Genomic DNA, 12,712 nt, shown 5'->3' with positions numbered 1-12,712 from the left:
TAAATACTGCATGTATTTATCTTCAGGTAGCCCCCACAACTGAGCTGCTTTTTCAAAGGTGCTGAGGTAAATTTGAGGATCTTGACCAGGCTCATAGACAGCAAAGTCCTTTGGAGTAATTTTTATTTTTGCTCCATCTCTCTCTTTCCTTGTCTCCTCAGAGTGAAATTTCTCTCTATCAAATTTTAACTTTTCTACTTGTAATTCAGCATCCAATGCTCGTTGCTTCTCCCTCTCCTCAAACCCCAATCTCATTCTCTCAATTTCCAACTCCCTCTGTTTTTCCTTCTCTGCACCTTTCATCCTCAATCTCTCAGCTTCCAACTCTCTCTGCTTGTCTTTTTCCTCAGCCTCCATCCTCAATCTCTTAGCTTCCAACTCTCTCTGTTTTTCCTTCTCTGCACCTTCCATCCTCAACTTCTCTCTCAAGTACTCTATCTAAGCGGGATTGCTTAAATATCCTTCTGGGGTCTCTTCTCTGACAGGTTGTTTTTGCTGGGCAGTTGCAAATCCTATAAGTGCTACCCTCAATTCATCTACCCCTTTACCCTCATGAGGTAAATTGAATGTTATGCACTTCTCCACCAGCTCCTCTCTTTTCATTTTTATGTATTCAGCCATGGTGTTTGAGTTCACTCACTCTTTGCCACACACTCTTTGCCAGTCACTCTCACAAGAAATCTTGTTTTGTTATTTCTGTTTGCCACACAACTATTAGGGATTGTCTAGTATTCGTATCTCACTGCTACAGCCAACACCTGTGACGTAGTCTCCTTTGTCACCACGTGTCTTTGGGACTCTCTTTGGTTCGTATCTGGATTCTCTGTTGTTCGTATCCCACCGCTACTGACACCACATGTGAGGCGTCCTTCCCTGGCTCTCCCTGTCAGGTTCCTACCTGCTCATGGTTACTGCCTGTCTCTAGGCACCACCAGGGACTCCACCAGTCCGGACCGCTCTCTCTTATGATTTCTCTCCCCGCTCTAGCACAGATCTCAACAGATCCCCCTGCTAGGCAACCACCAGTAACGTCCCAATACTAGTATTCCCAGAGACTCTGAATACTGGTATTGTTATTCTCTTCACCGCTGCCACCATTTGTTACAGTTCCCCTTCAGCCTTGGTCATTACCTTACCCTCCCTTCTGGTCTGTGAAACCCCAGCCAAGGATCAGGCCTTTGGTAAACCAAATTAAGTATTTATTACAGATAACAAAGCTAACAAGATTAACAAGATTTCTTCTTAAGGCACATAAGCATATGGTTTTACTCAATACTAATCCGAACTCCACCTCCCTCCTGGTAAACAACTCTCTAAACCCCACCAAGCAATCCACTCTTTCTCTTCTCCCCCCTGATTCCACAATTCACCACCTCACATTCACCCAGATTTACCTGTCATCCTTTCATTTATACTGTCAGCCATTTTAAACATTCAGCCAATCATCAAGCATTCTATTGCCCATTCACTCCCCCTCCTCTTTCACTACTTACCATGTATACTCTAAACAACCAGCACTTACCATATATACACTAATATATAGGAACATCACATCGATCTCACTTGTTCTCTCTAATTCACTTCAAAATGACAAGGAAAATGTACCAAATATTCAATTGCTTCTGTTGTGTTTCTCTTAAAATCAATGGAGGAAGAGGGAAGCTCATTTTTCTATCTCAGGAAAAGCCCATTTTTCTATCCCAACAAACTCTAGGACTGCTGCTAGAGTTATATGACAATGTATTATGCGATAAAAGCCTTCAAATCCAATAAAGCAATGCATGATTAGGATATTCTGCTCTGTTCAGTTCCAGAGAAAAGCAAATTGCTACTATTTCTCACCTCTCCAATCCCCTCATTACTTTCAGACAATTTCATGATTGTGAGGGACTCAGCTCATGTCATTAGAACATCTAGAACAGGCAATGATGGGAACAATTTCCCTTCAAGAAGCAGACACACTCAACAATTCCAAAATAATTACATCTGCTAAACTATCTCATATGCACAGGATTTGCCAAAGAATAAAGGTAACTATTTAGTGCAGAAAGCTACATGTTTAATTTACTCTCCAATAATCTCTTCTTTTATTACTTATTCAGCACACAAAATTGGTAAGCAGATCTAGTAACATTCTCCAAAGATAAAAATAAATAAATCCCTGATCTTAAAAGAGCCTTGTTCTGCAGCTACCTTTGCAAGTTTGTTACAATTTGGTTTGCCCAGCTGGCAATGACTGCAGGTGGCCAAAAACACATTAGAAAGGTGCTTGGCTACTACAGGGTAAGTTAATATGAAGGAAATCATAATGGGTTTATTTTGCATGGATCCAAACAACAGCCAGCAGGGTGACACAATTTAATATAAAACATATACCTGGGGTAACACAGACATGTCACCCCCACCTGCATTATGTAAATGACACATATTTTTGTCCTACTCATTCTCAATTCTAAAACATGCTGCTCTAGCAAATCAGTGCTCAACAATGCAATGTATAGATGTCAACTCGGCAGTTAACCCCACTGAGTTCAATAGTGTGTAACCAGGTACGAATTCCCAGATGGGTGTATATAGGACTGCAGCTCAAGTCAGGATGAAACTACCATAGCAACAGCACAATGGGAGAGGGGAGTGTTATACCAGAAATATAAAAGCCCCTGGTAGAAATATTTCAGATCAATATTCAAATTGATTTGATAATTGTTGACAATTAAAATATTCAAAGGCTCCCTCCTAGGATCCTATGCACTTGCTAAGAACCTCTTGTTATTCAGGGCTTTGTATACAATAGGGCCCTGCTTTTCGGCAGCCCGCTTTTCGGCATTCCGCTAATACAGCGGCTTTCAATTAGAGTAAGGCCCTACTCATACGGAGCTTGTTCCACTTTTACGCCATTTTTCAGCCGTCGGGTGGCATTTTATTGACAGAGTTCTGCTTTTCAGCAGGTTTCACTTTTAGGAGGAGGTCTGGAACATAAGCTACCGTATGAGTGGGGCCCTAGAATCATAGAATAGTAGAGACATACTGACAATTAGTTTGCTAGGTTTTTTTCCCGTTTTAGTACACTTTTACACATCATGGCTGCAAAAACAAAAAACAAATGGCAAGTGCCTAGTAAAGTCCAAGAAACTCAAAAGAGTAGGTAAGACTTCCAGGGGTTAGAAATTAGGTCTTCTTCAGTATCTTGGACAGATGATTGTCCTTAACGCATAGCTACTCATTCCTAGCTTCTACCAGAGATAAATTAAACTATTAAAGGAACAGAAGGCCTCACGTTCAATGAAAATGCAGGCCCATGTCACTGCTGTATTCTTGTCACTGTCTTGGCTATAAGTACTGCTCTGTTCACTTCTCATTTGGCATGAAATACATCAAGCTCTGCTCCTACTGCGTTCCTATAAACTTCCCTCATTGTATTTCCCACTGCTAATCAACATTCCAAATTATTGTAAAATCTAGAATCTTGAACCAAAATAAATTATGCAATATTTGCAGGTATTTGCATATTTGCTTAATTTGTATAATATACTATAGTTGTGACATACAGTTGTCTAACTGTTTTTATTACATTGGTGCAAAATTTACACTTCTTTGGCCCTGAGTACACATAGCCTTGTTTCTTCCCGATGTATTAGTACAAATTCATTTAATCCCAGATAAGAGGTAGGTAGTATGAGCAACAGTGTTGATCAATGCCATCTGTGGCAAACGGATACTGGGTTTTTTGCAACTGGATGAAGCTGACTGTAGTGAGCATTAATGGTGATGTGTCTTCAGCATTCAGCACTGGGGGAAAATGACATATCTAGGCAGCACTGTTTCATCTGTGGTAATTTATGGGTCACTTTCCCCCTTTCAAGACAATTCTATGAAAAGCATTCAACCTATGCCAAAAGACAGCAGATCCAATAATGGTTTAGCTCCATAAAATAAGTGAAAATATCCAAAATGTAAAATGACACATAATAATTCTGAGTAGATCAACTATATGCAGGTTAATACTTGGTGACAGCTAGCGACTGAAACTGAGATGCTGAAATCAGTGTAATTTTTCTTTTCATTAAAGAGACTTAGCTAAAAACATAATGGAGTACTTAAAATGGAAATATGGCATCTCTCACTTTATGAATTCAATTGTAAAATTATTTAATAGCCAGGTACACAAAAAGCATCACTCACTTTTAAATCAAGGCAGACTAGAATGAGGGAGATAAGCTCACTGGGGCAATGAGGGTGGAGGACATGAACAAATTACAGTCAAAATATGCTAATTATGGCTATAACCCAACACAAACTGGTAGGTGATGTAATCTTAGGAAAAACACTGTACTGACACATAATCTGAACCTCAGGTACTAAACTGGAAGTTATCACTGGCTATGATGAACTATGGATGAAGACAAGTCATCACTCTACACTAGTTTGGCACTAGCCCTATACAACTGGAATTGGGAATCAGAGTAGAAACCAAATTCAATGTAATAATTTAAGTGTCAATCACAATCAGATTGAGAATGGACCCCTTTTGGGTACAAATGCATCTTTCATTGTGAACATGGTTTCTGTGTTAAAATTGGCCTGATATATCTGCCATCATAGCTCTTTCATCACAACAATCCGTTCTTGGGCAAGGTACTGGAACGGGTGGTTGCCGGCCAGCTCCAGGGGCTCTTGGATGACACTGATTATCTTGATCCATTTCAATCCGGTTTTAGGCCTGGTTTTGGCACCGAAACAGCCTTGGTCGCCCTGTACGATGACCTTTGTCGGGAGAGGGACAGGGGGAGTGTGACTCTGTTGATTCTCCCTGATCTCTCAGCTGCTTTTGATACCATCGACCATGGTATCCTTCTGGGAAGACTCACAGAGTTGGGAGTTGGGGGTACTGGTTGGCAGTGGCTCCGCTCCTACTTGGTGGGTCGCCACCAGAAGGTAGTGCTTGGGGAACATTGCTCGATACCCTGGACTCTCCATTGTGGAGTCCCGCAGGGATCGGTACTGTCCCCCATGCTTTTCAACATCTACATGAAGCCGCTGGGTGTGGTCATCAGGAGTTTTGGGCTGCGTTGTCATCAGTACGCTGATGACACGCAGTTCAATTTCTCCTTTTCATCCTCCTCAGGTGAGGCTGTTAACGTGCTAAACCGTTGCCTGACCGCGATAATGGACTGGATGGGAGCTAACAGACTGAAGCTCAATCCAGACAAGACTGAGACGCTGTTGGTGAGTGCCTTCTCTGCTCAGATGGTGGATGTTCATCCTGTTCTTGATGGGGTTACACTCCCCTTGAAGGAACAGGTTCATAGCTTGGGAGTTCTTTTCGATCCTTCCCTGTCTCTTGAGGCCCAGGTGGCCTCGGTGGCACGGAATGCTTTTTACCATCTTCGATTGGTAGCCCAGCTACGTCCCTATCTGGACAGTGACGACCTCGCTTCAGTTGTTCATGCTCTGGTAACTTCTAGATTGGACTACTGCAACGCGCTCTACGTGGGGCTGCCCTTGAAGACTGTTCGGAAACTACAGCTAGTCCAGAATGCAGCGGCCAGATTGTTGACGCGGACCAGAAGGTCCGCTCATATAACACCTGTTCTGGCCCGTCTGCACTGGCTTCCTATTTGTTTCCGGGCTAGATTCAAAGTGCTGGTTTTGACCTATAAAGCCCTACACGGCATGGGACCGCAATACCTGGTGGAACGCCTCTCCCAATATGAACCTACCCGTACACTACGCTCAACATCTAAGGCCCTCCTCCGAGTACCATCCCATCGAGAGGCTCGGAGGGTGATGACTAGAACCAGGGCCTTCCCGAACTGTGGAACAGTCTCCCTGATGAGGTGCGCCTGGCGCCGACGCTACTATCTTTTCGGCACCAGGTGAAAACCTTTTTATACTCCCAGGCATTTTAAAGTGTATTTTAAACAGCATTTCCGTATTTTGGATGTTGTTTGGTTCGTTATTGTTTGTTTTTTTATTATTATTATTTATTGTATTTATATATTGTGCTTGTTTTTATCTTTTTGTACACCGCCCAGAGAGCCTTCGGGCTTAGGGCGGTATATAAATTAAACTAAATAAATAAATAAAAATAAACCTCTTCCTCTGGCCCCATATGACATGATCCAAATGTACCACACACCTGCATGGCAGGGCCACAATTCAGGCCACCACTTTGTAACTTCTACAAACCACCTTCCCCCCACCTCCAAGATGACTTGTATTCTTTTGCAGACAGTGACAAACCCAGTTTATGGGAATATTTGTAGCACTTCAGATACTGTGAAGCACACAAGTACTAACATGCTGTTAATGAATTATTTTTAAAATTATTTTTAAAATAAAATAGCTCATTTTATCAATTCCATCCTGCCATTGACTTGAATGTCCCAGTTTTGGCTGTGCAAGAGTTGCCGGATGATTGCAGTGGGGTAGCATAGTTGTCATAGCAACCCTAAATTGCAGAAGCTGAGATCATGTGGTCAAAGAAATCAACCTGTTCAATATCAACAGGATAACAAGAACATAAGTGGTGATTTAGCTCTTTATGTCAATTTCCACATCAGCGTTTTGTTTCATATTTCCTGTTTCCTGTCAGAGGTACAGTTGGCAGGAACACTATGTTGCCTGCCAACTACCAAATGCAACCAAGGGAAGACTGCTTCCATCTCAGGCTGAATGAGATCCAGCCACTCCACCCCGTTCACTTGCCTCAGATTATTTTGGTGGGAGCTGCTGCCTGGTATGAACATGGCTGAAAACAGGAAATGCTGACTAGATCATTCTGGTTCCATATGAACTGGACACAACATTATTTCTGTTCCTGTCCTAGCTTTGAATGTAATTTTGAGATTCTTTTATAAACTGCTTTGAGCGGAGTTTTTTACTTCTTCACACAGTGCATAGTTAGTTATGGTAGTTATTAAATTTATATCCCGCCCTTCCTCCCAAAAGGAGTCCAGGGTGGCATGGGATTTGCTCCCACAAAAGGTAATGATGGCTACAAACATAGACAGCTTTAAAATAAGATTGGAGAAATTCATGGAGGATAAGGCTATAAATAGCTACTAGCCACAATGGCTTCTACCTTGCCGTTAGAGGAATTGTGCCTCTAAATACCAGTTGCTGGGAATTGTGGGCTTCCCATAAGCATTTGGGAAGAACAGATGTGAGAACAAGATGCTGGACTAGATAAGCCATTGGCCTGATCCATCAGGCTCTTATGTTCTGAGGAGCGCATCTTGGGGAAATAAGGAAGACTATATTCTACTGTAAATGAATGAAAAAGAATTCATGTATTTAGATGCATCTCTCTCCCTTCATCACATGGGCACACTAGAAGCAGCTCTCTTGCAAAAAAAAGAAAGAATCCTTAGAGAACCAATGGCAACAAGAACTGGAAATCAAGTAGTCAAATAAGAAAACTTCTAGTGCCCCATTAGACAAATGAACAGTTCCCCATTCCCTGCTCCGTCTGTCAGCCTCTCAGACCACCATCATTTTAAATACATACAAACTGCCAATGTCAGATGAAAGACCCTTTTTAGCAGCCTTTGAAGGAGAGGTAATTTATATTACTAGCCAAAATGTGTGGCATACTCCTGTTCACTGTTCCAGTCACCCACCCATGCCTTGACACACTACTCAACTGCATTCTGCCTCCCTCTTGCCTTGGTATGGTTTTTTCCTCATAACCATCCATCAGTCAGCATACTGTGGCCACTGAACATACTCAGTCCTCAATGGATTATATTGGGGATTTCCCCCCCCCCACCTAAGGGATTCCCCTTCAAAAAAATTGTACTTCTGCAAACTTTGAGATTTCCCTGAGCCCAATACCTCCCCTCTTAAAAATAGATGGTGCTTTTCTGACTACATGAGCACCAGCACTCACCTGTGAACATCGTAAATAGAGGAAACAGGTGGGACTTGCAATAAAAGTCCTCTTCAGGCATTCTAAATGTATGTTAAGTAAAAATGTGAAAAGGCAGTGAGTGGGAATGAGTGTGCCAACTCCACCATGCTCATCTGGTTGGAGTCTGGCCTGAGTGGGAGAGTGACTGTTTGAAGAAGGGAGCTTCCAAAAGTATAGGCAGCTTCCCCACATTACTTCAGTCAGTCACCCTCCAACTCATGGAGGGTAACTGGAATGATTAACGGGGCCACAATTAGCATGCTTGTCCTTCCCTCATGTGTTTATTTAGCACACATTTAGAATATCTTAAGTGGGTATAAAATGTTGCAGCATGAAGTGCAGTTGTTTAAGATTCAAGCCACTCCGTTCCATTCTCGTGGGTTTATTTGCTTAAAACATTCCTTTTCAGTACCTCCTCCTCAACCATCAGTCAGCTTACTATGACCACTGAACATGCTGTCCTCAATGGGCTGGTTTTGGAATGTTTTTCTTTCTTTCCTAAAGACTGTTGCAATTCTGCAAACCTTGGAGATCCTCCAAGCCTGACGTGTGGCTGGAGCCATTTTAGCCACATAACGACTGTCACTAAGGAATTGATATATGCAATTGTCTGATGCAAGCTTTCTTGGAGACTGGGAAGGATGAGATATGTTTTAAATTTAAATGTGTGGTAAAATGGCTAGCGGGGTGGGGGGAACTTGGTGATCTGCATTAGCTTTATCAAATGTTGAGGAATATATTCACTACACATTGACTCTCAATATATGGTAGAAGGCAGGGCAAAATGTGTTGAGGAATCTTTATCAATCTTATCAAAATGCTAAAGAGGTTTTTTAAAAAAATATCTACACATCAGCTAATGTGTGGTAAAGCAGTGTTGTGTGGGGAAATCAGTCACCAGTAACCTTACCCTATCAGTAACTTTTTCAAAAATAAAAATAAAAACTGCTACTGTCAGATGAGAGCTGGTAGTCCCTTTTTGAGAAGGCTTGAAAGAGGCCTAATTCATATTTATAATTCACTTGTGTGAGCTATCTCAGAGACCCATTATCACCAGTGCAAATAGTTTTTAAAAAATAAACCCAGGTCACACATCTGATTTCTCCTTAACAAATGGGAAAGAACGTTGTCACCACATGCCAACTGCCTATGTGCAGCACAAATGTTGAGGTAAAAGGATAATCTCATTCAACTTTATCAGACAGTAAGGGATATTTTTACCACATGCCATGTGTCAATGTGTGCAAGTAATAGTATGTTACAATGGGATTTGTGTCAACTTTATCAGCAGGTAGGAAAAAAAGTTTTGACCAGATGACCACTGCCAAGATGTGTGGTGAAATGGCCATCTCATTCAACCCTATCAAGCAGTAAGGATTTTTTCCCCTGCACAGACAGTATAACTTTGGAAGGCTCTTGGAGGGCTTGTTATGTAGCCTTCCCAGGAAGGGTTGCTCCTCCGCCTATGTACTGTTTTGTTTATATATATATATTAAAATCTTTTGCTTTTTAATTTTAATTTTTTATTAACTGTAAGTCACTTTGAGTGCACGTATATGTCCAGAAAAGCAACGAACAAATTAAATTAATGTGGTAAAAAGGGCACTTTATCAACGATATAAGAGGACACTTTTTACCAAACCCCAGCTGCCAACATGTGGTAAAATGGGCACCTTTATCACTTAGAGGTGGTAAGGCCAGTTTTTAATCACACCCCAGCTACCAAGGTGCGCTAGAGATAAAATTGTCATGTTATTCAACCACATCACGTTTATGGGATTGTCTACCACACATCAACAGCCAAGGAGTGGTTTAAAAATGGCCTCAGAGAAAAATCCAAAAGAGAAGGCAGCACCCCTGAGGGTCAATCCATCAAATAATCTGAGGTGATGAGGCAGTTTCCCTATGAAGGGAAAGCGCAGGGGGGGGGGGTGACAGATAAACACCAACAACCATCCAAGTGGCGCCGTGCCCCTCCCTCACCCCGAAGAGACTAATATGCGAAAGGGGCGCGCAAAAGCTTCCAGCCAATCAAACGGAAGAGCCAGCGCCGCGATTCGAACGTCGCTGAGCCTCTGACTCCCCCAGCGCGAGGGCGTTAAGAGCCCCAGCGGCTCGCGCCCAACGGTCATCCCCGGCCGTCCCAACCACTCTGGGCAATGGGAGGGGGGAGAGAAGCAACCGAGCTTGCACCGTACGGTGCTGTTTAAGGGGGACGAACTGAACAAGCCGACAAGGAGGAGAATAATCCAACCGTTGGGGAGGGGGAAAGACCTGACGTTGGTGGGGTGAAAGATCCAGACTGTCGGGGAGGGGGGGCATTAAAATGGCTTCGACACCCCCCTACTCCAGTGAGGTGCCTGGGCCCGGACTATACCAAGCAGGGAGGGGGAGAGGCGCAGATGGGGGCAGCCCTTTCCCCCCTGTCCGGGGCGGATGGGGTATCCCGATCAGGGCGGGGAGGGGGGAGCGGACTGTACCTCTCCGGCAGGGAGGGGGAATGGCAGCGCCCTATACCTCTTCCCCCACCCGCAGGAGCAAACGGTTTGTCCCGGTCCCGGCGCCATCTTGGGTGCGACTAAAACAACAACCCCCAAAACCCTTGACGGAGTTTTGCGGGAACCTTGATCCAAACTCCCTCCCGGACCGTCCCATCGCTTTACCTGAGGGGGCTCAGTGAGGGTGTCGTGTCCAGACCGGCTCCCAGGGCCCCACCGCAAACCAAACCCGCCCACCTGTCCTCACCTCACAATGGTAGCTGCAGAGCGGGGGGGGGGTCCTCTTAGGTCATTACCATAATCTGCCTAGCAACCGCAGCCAGAACTGTGAGCTGATTGGTACGCGGCCACGCTCATCTAAAGGGATGACGCCAAAAACATCCCCGGGAAGCCCACGCCGCCTACATCTTGAAACAGGCTTAAGGGGGGGCAACTCTTTGGGGTCAGAGACACCCCCCCATTTGTTTTCGGGCCTCCCATCTCTTAGAGACCTTTATCCACCAATCACAGCAAAGCCCTCAGCTTATCGCAACATTGCAAGAAGACCACCCACCAATCACGAGTATCCTCTTATACCAGCCCCGCTCGCTCTCCCTCACCCCTTAGCAGGGCGATAAGAGTGAAACGACGTAGTGCCCCCTGTAGGGAAAGGACGTATTTAGTAGCGCCCTCTGTTGGTGGGGTGGTACAAAGCATTACAAAGATGAGTAGGAAAAGGATAAGTGACCCCTGCTGGGGAGGGATAGGATAACCATTTCTTCGTGGTTAAAGATTCCTTTTGGGTGAGAAATGATGAATGTCAAGGGTAGGATAGCCCTGTATCCTACCTGCTGGAGGACAGTCCTGTATTTGAAAGGCTGCCTCAACCTAGTCTGGTATAAACCATAAAACCCCCAAGAAGAGAGAGCAGCAAGGGCCTTGAAGGTGCCCATCAGGAATTAACACCTGAGCAGACAACACAGGTTGCTTGGACAGTGCCTTGTTCTACACTGAGATGTGTTCCTATTTAAATAATAACAATTATTTTTAGATTTACAGTGTACTAGCATATGCAAATCAGTATCCTCTTGGGGCCTCTTTTTTGGCGATGCATTTTCCTTTGTCCAGCAACGTGTAAGTGACCACCCTAACGGGGGGGGGGGAGACACAATCTTCTCATCCCTGCCCAATGTATAACACTCTGTGAGATTATTAATTAGCACCTGTACAGGTGGGCTGTGCACTTGTTCTACACACCGTTGCTATAAATAAGAGTTCATGTACTAAATATGCTTGTCAAAGGCACAAAAGCTTTTGCATAAAAAGTTCTGAGTGTCAGAAAGACATGTGTCTAGAGTAGATGACTTTGCTACAGTTAGTAGGAGGCAGAGGCAGGCAATGTTATGACCTCCAGATGTTGTTGGACTATAACCCTCCTCACCCCAGGCAAGTATGGCCAGTAGTCAGGGATGATGTCTGGAGGGCACTGCAGTGGCTGCCCCAAAAAGTAACCACACCAAACTTTTTTTTTAATATAAAAAATTCTTCCTTTGCAATTTAAAATTGAAGAGTGCATCTTTAAATGTTGCTGTGAACCTTGTCCCCTTTATCCCCCAAATGCAAAATGGAACCCCTCATTGTGATGAGAGGGAACAGTGGTGTATCTGTGCACTAGAGCAACATCTTACACATCTTTGATTTTGCTCAGAATGGGGAGGCTCCTGCTTTCTGTATCCTTCCCTGTTGCAAGCTATATCATCATAATGCAGGAGACCAAGGAGAGAAGTTGTGAACAGTTATCTCTGATTTCACAAACCCTTTTCACAGCTACGAGCTCCTTAGGCTATCATGGATGTTGCTTCTGTCGTGCACACCGACTTAAAGCCCATGTTAATTCATCAGGGATAGCTGCTGTTCCTCAGTTCTATATCTCTGAGTGGATTCAAACACAGTAAAAAGGAGAGGTAAAATTATCTCTGGGTTATACCATTTCTCAGAAGGCAGGTGGAAAATGTATTGTTGAATCTTCCCCAATACAAACAGCCCTAGATAGCAGAGAGAGGCGTTAGGAGAGGAGTTTGGCCAGCATCCAGTAAGAGACATGAGTCATGAACAATGACAGAGTTTTTAATCTGTTTTTATGATACTGTTTTACTGGTTTTGATGTTGCGTCTCTGTTTTTATGATATTATTTTACTGGTTTTATGTTGTATTTTTGTATACCACTTCAGAGATGTCTAAATATTGGTTTTTAAAAGGCTTATAAATAAATATATATGTCAAGAGGTGGGAGAGAGTGACTAATAGGTGGGTAGGCAGATTT

At 43.6% G+C, this 12,712-nt stretch overlaps 1 protein-coding gene across 13 annotated transcripts in view; it reads right to left on the bottom strand.

Moving 5' to 3' along the window:
- The window catches only part of PRDM10 (PR/SET domain 10), a 107,005-nt gene extending 96,001 nt beyond the window's left edge, over nucleotides 1-11,004 (bottom strand). For 6 of the 13 annotated variants that reach the window (XM_061592650.1, XM_061592661.1, XM_061592660.1 and 3 more), the window contains exon 1: nucleotides 10,576-10,663. The gene's annotated coding sequence lies outside the window, so the exon portion shown is untranslated. Of the gene's footprint in view, nucleotides 1-10,392; nucleotides 10,468-10,575; nucleotides 10,880-10,963 lie in introns of those variants that run through there. The other 7 variants (XM_061592653.1, XM_061592658.1, XM_061592655.1 and 4 more) reach the window with 6 other exon arrangements.
- Between the last annotated feature and the right edge of the window lie 1,708 nt (nucleotides 11,005-12,712).

This window comes from Rhineura floridana, chromosome 12 (genome assembly GCF_030035675.1).
Source record: "Rhineura floridana isolate rRhiFlo1 chromosome 12, rRhiFlo1.hap2, whole genome shotgun sequence".
Classification (NCBI taxonomy): domain Eukaryota; kingdom Metazoa; phylum Chordata; class Lepidosauria; order Squamata; family Rhineuridae; genus Rhineura; species Rhineura floridana.
Note: the sequence above shows the minus strand (reverse complement) of the source record. Positions and strands in the feature narration are given on the sequence as shown.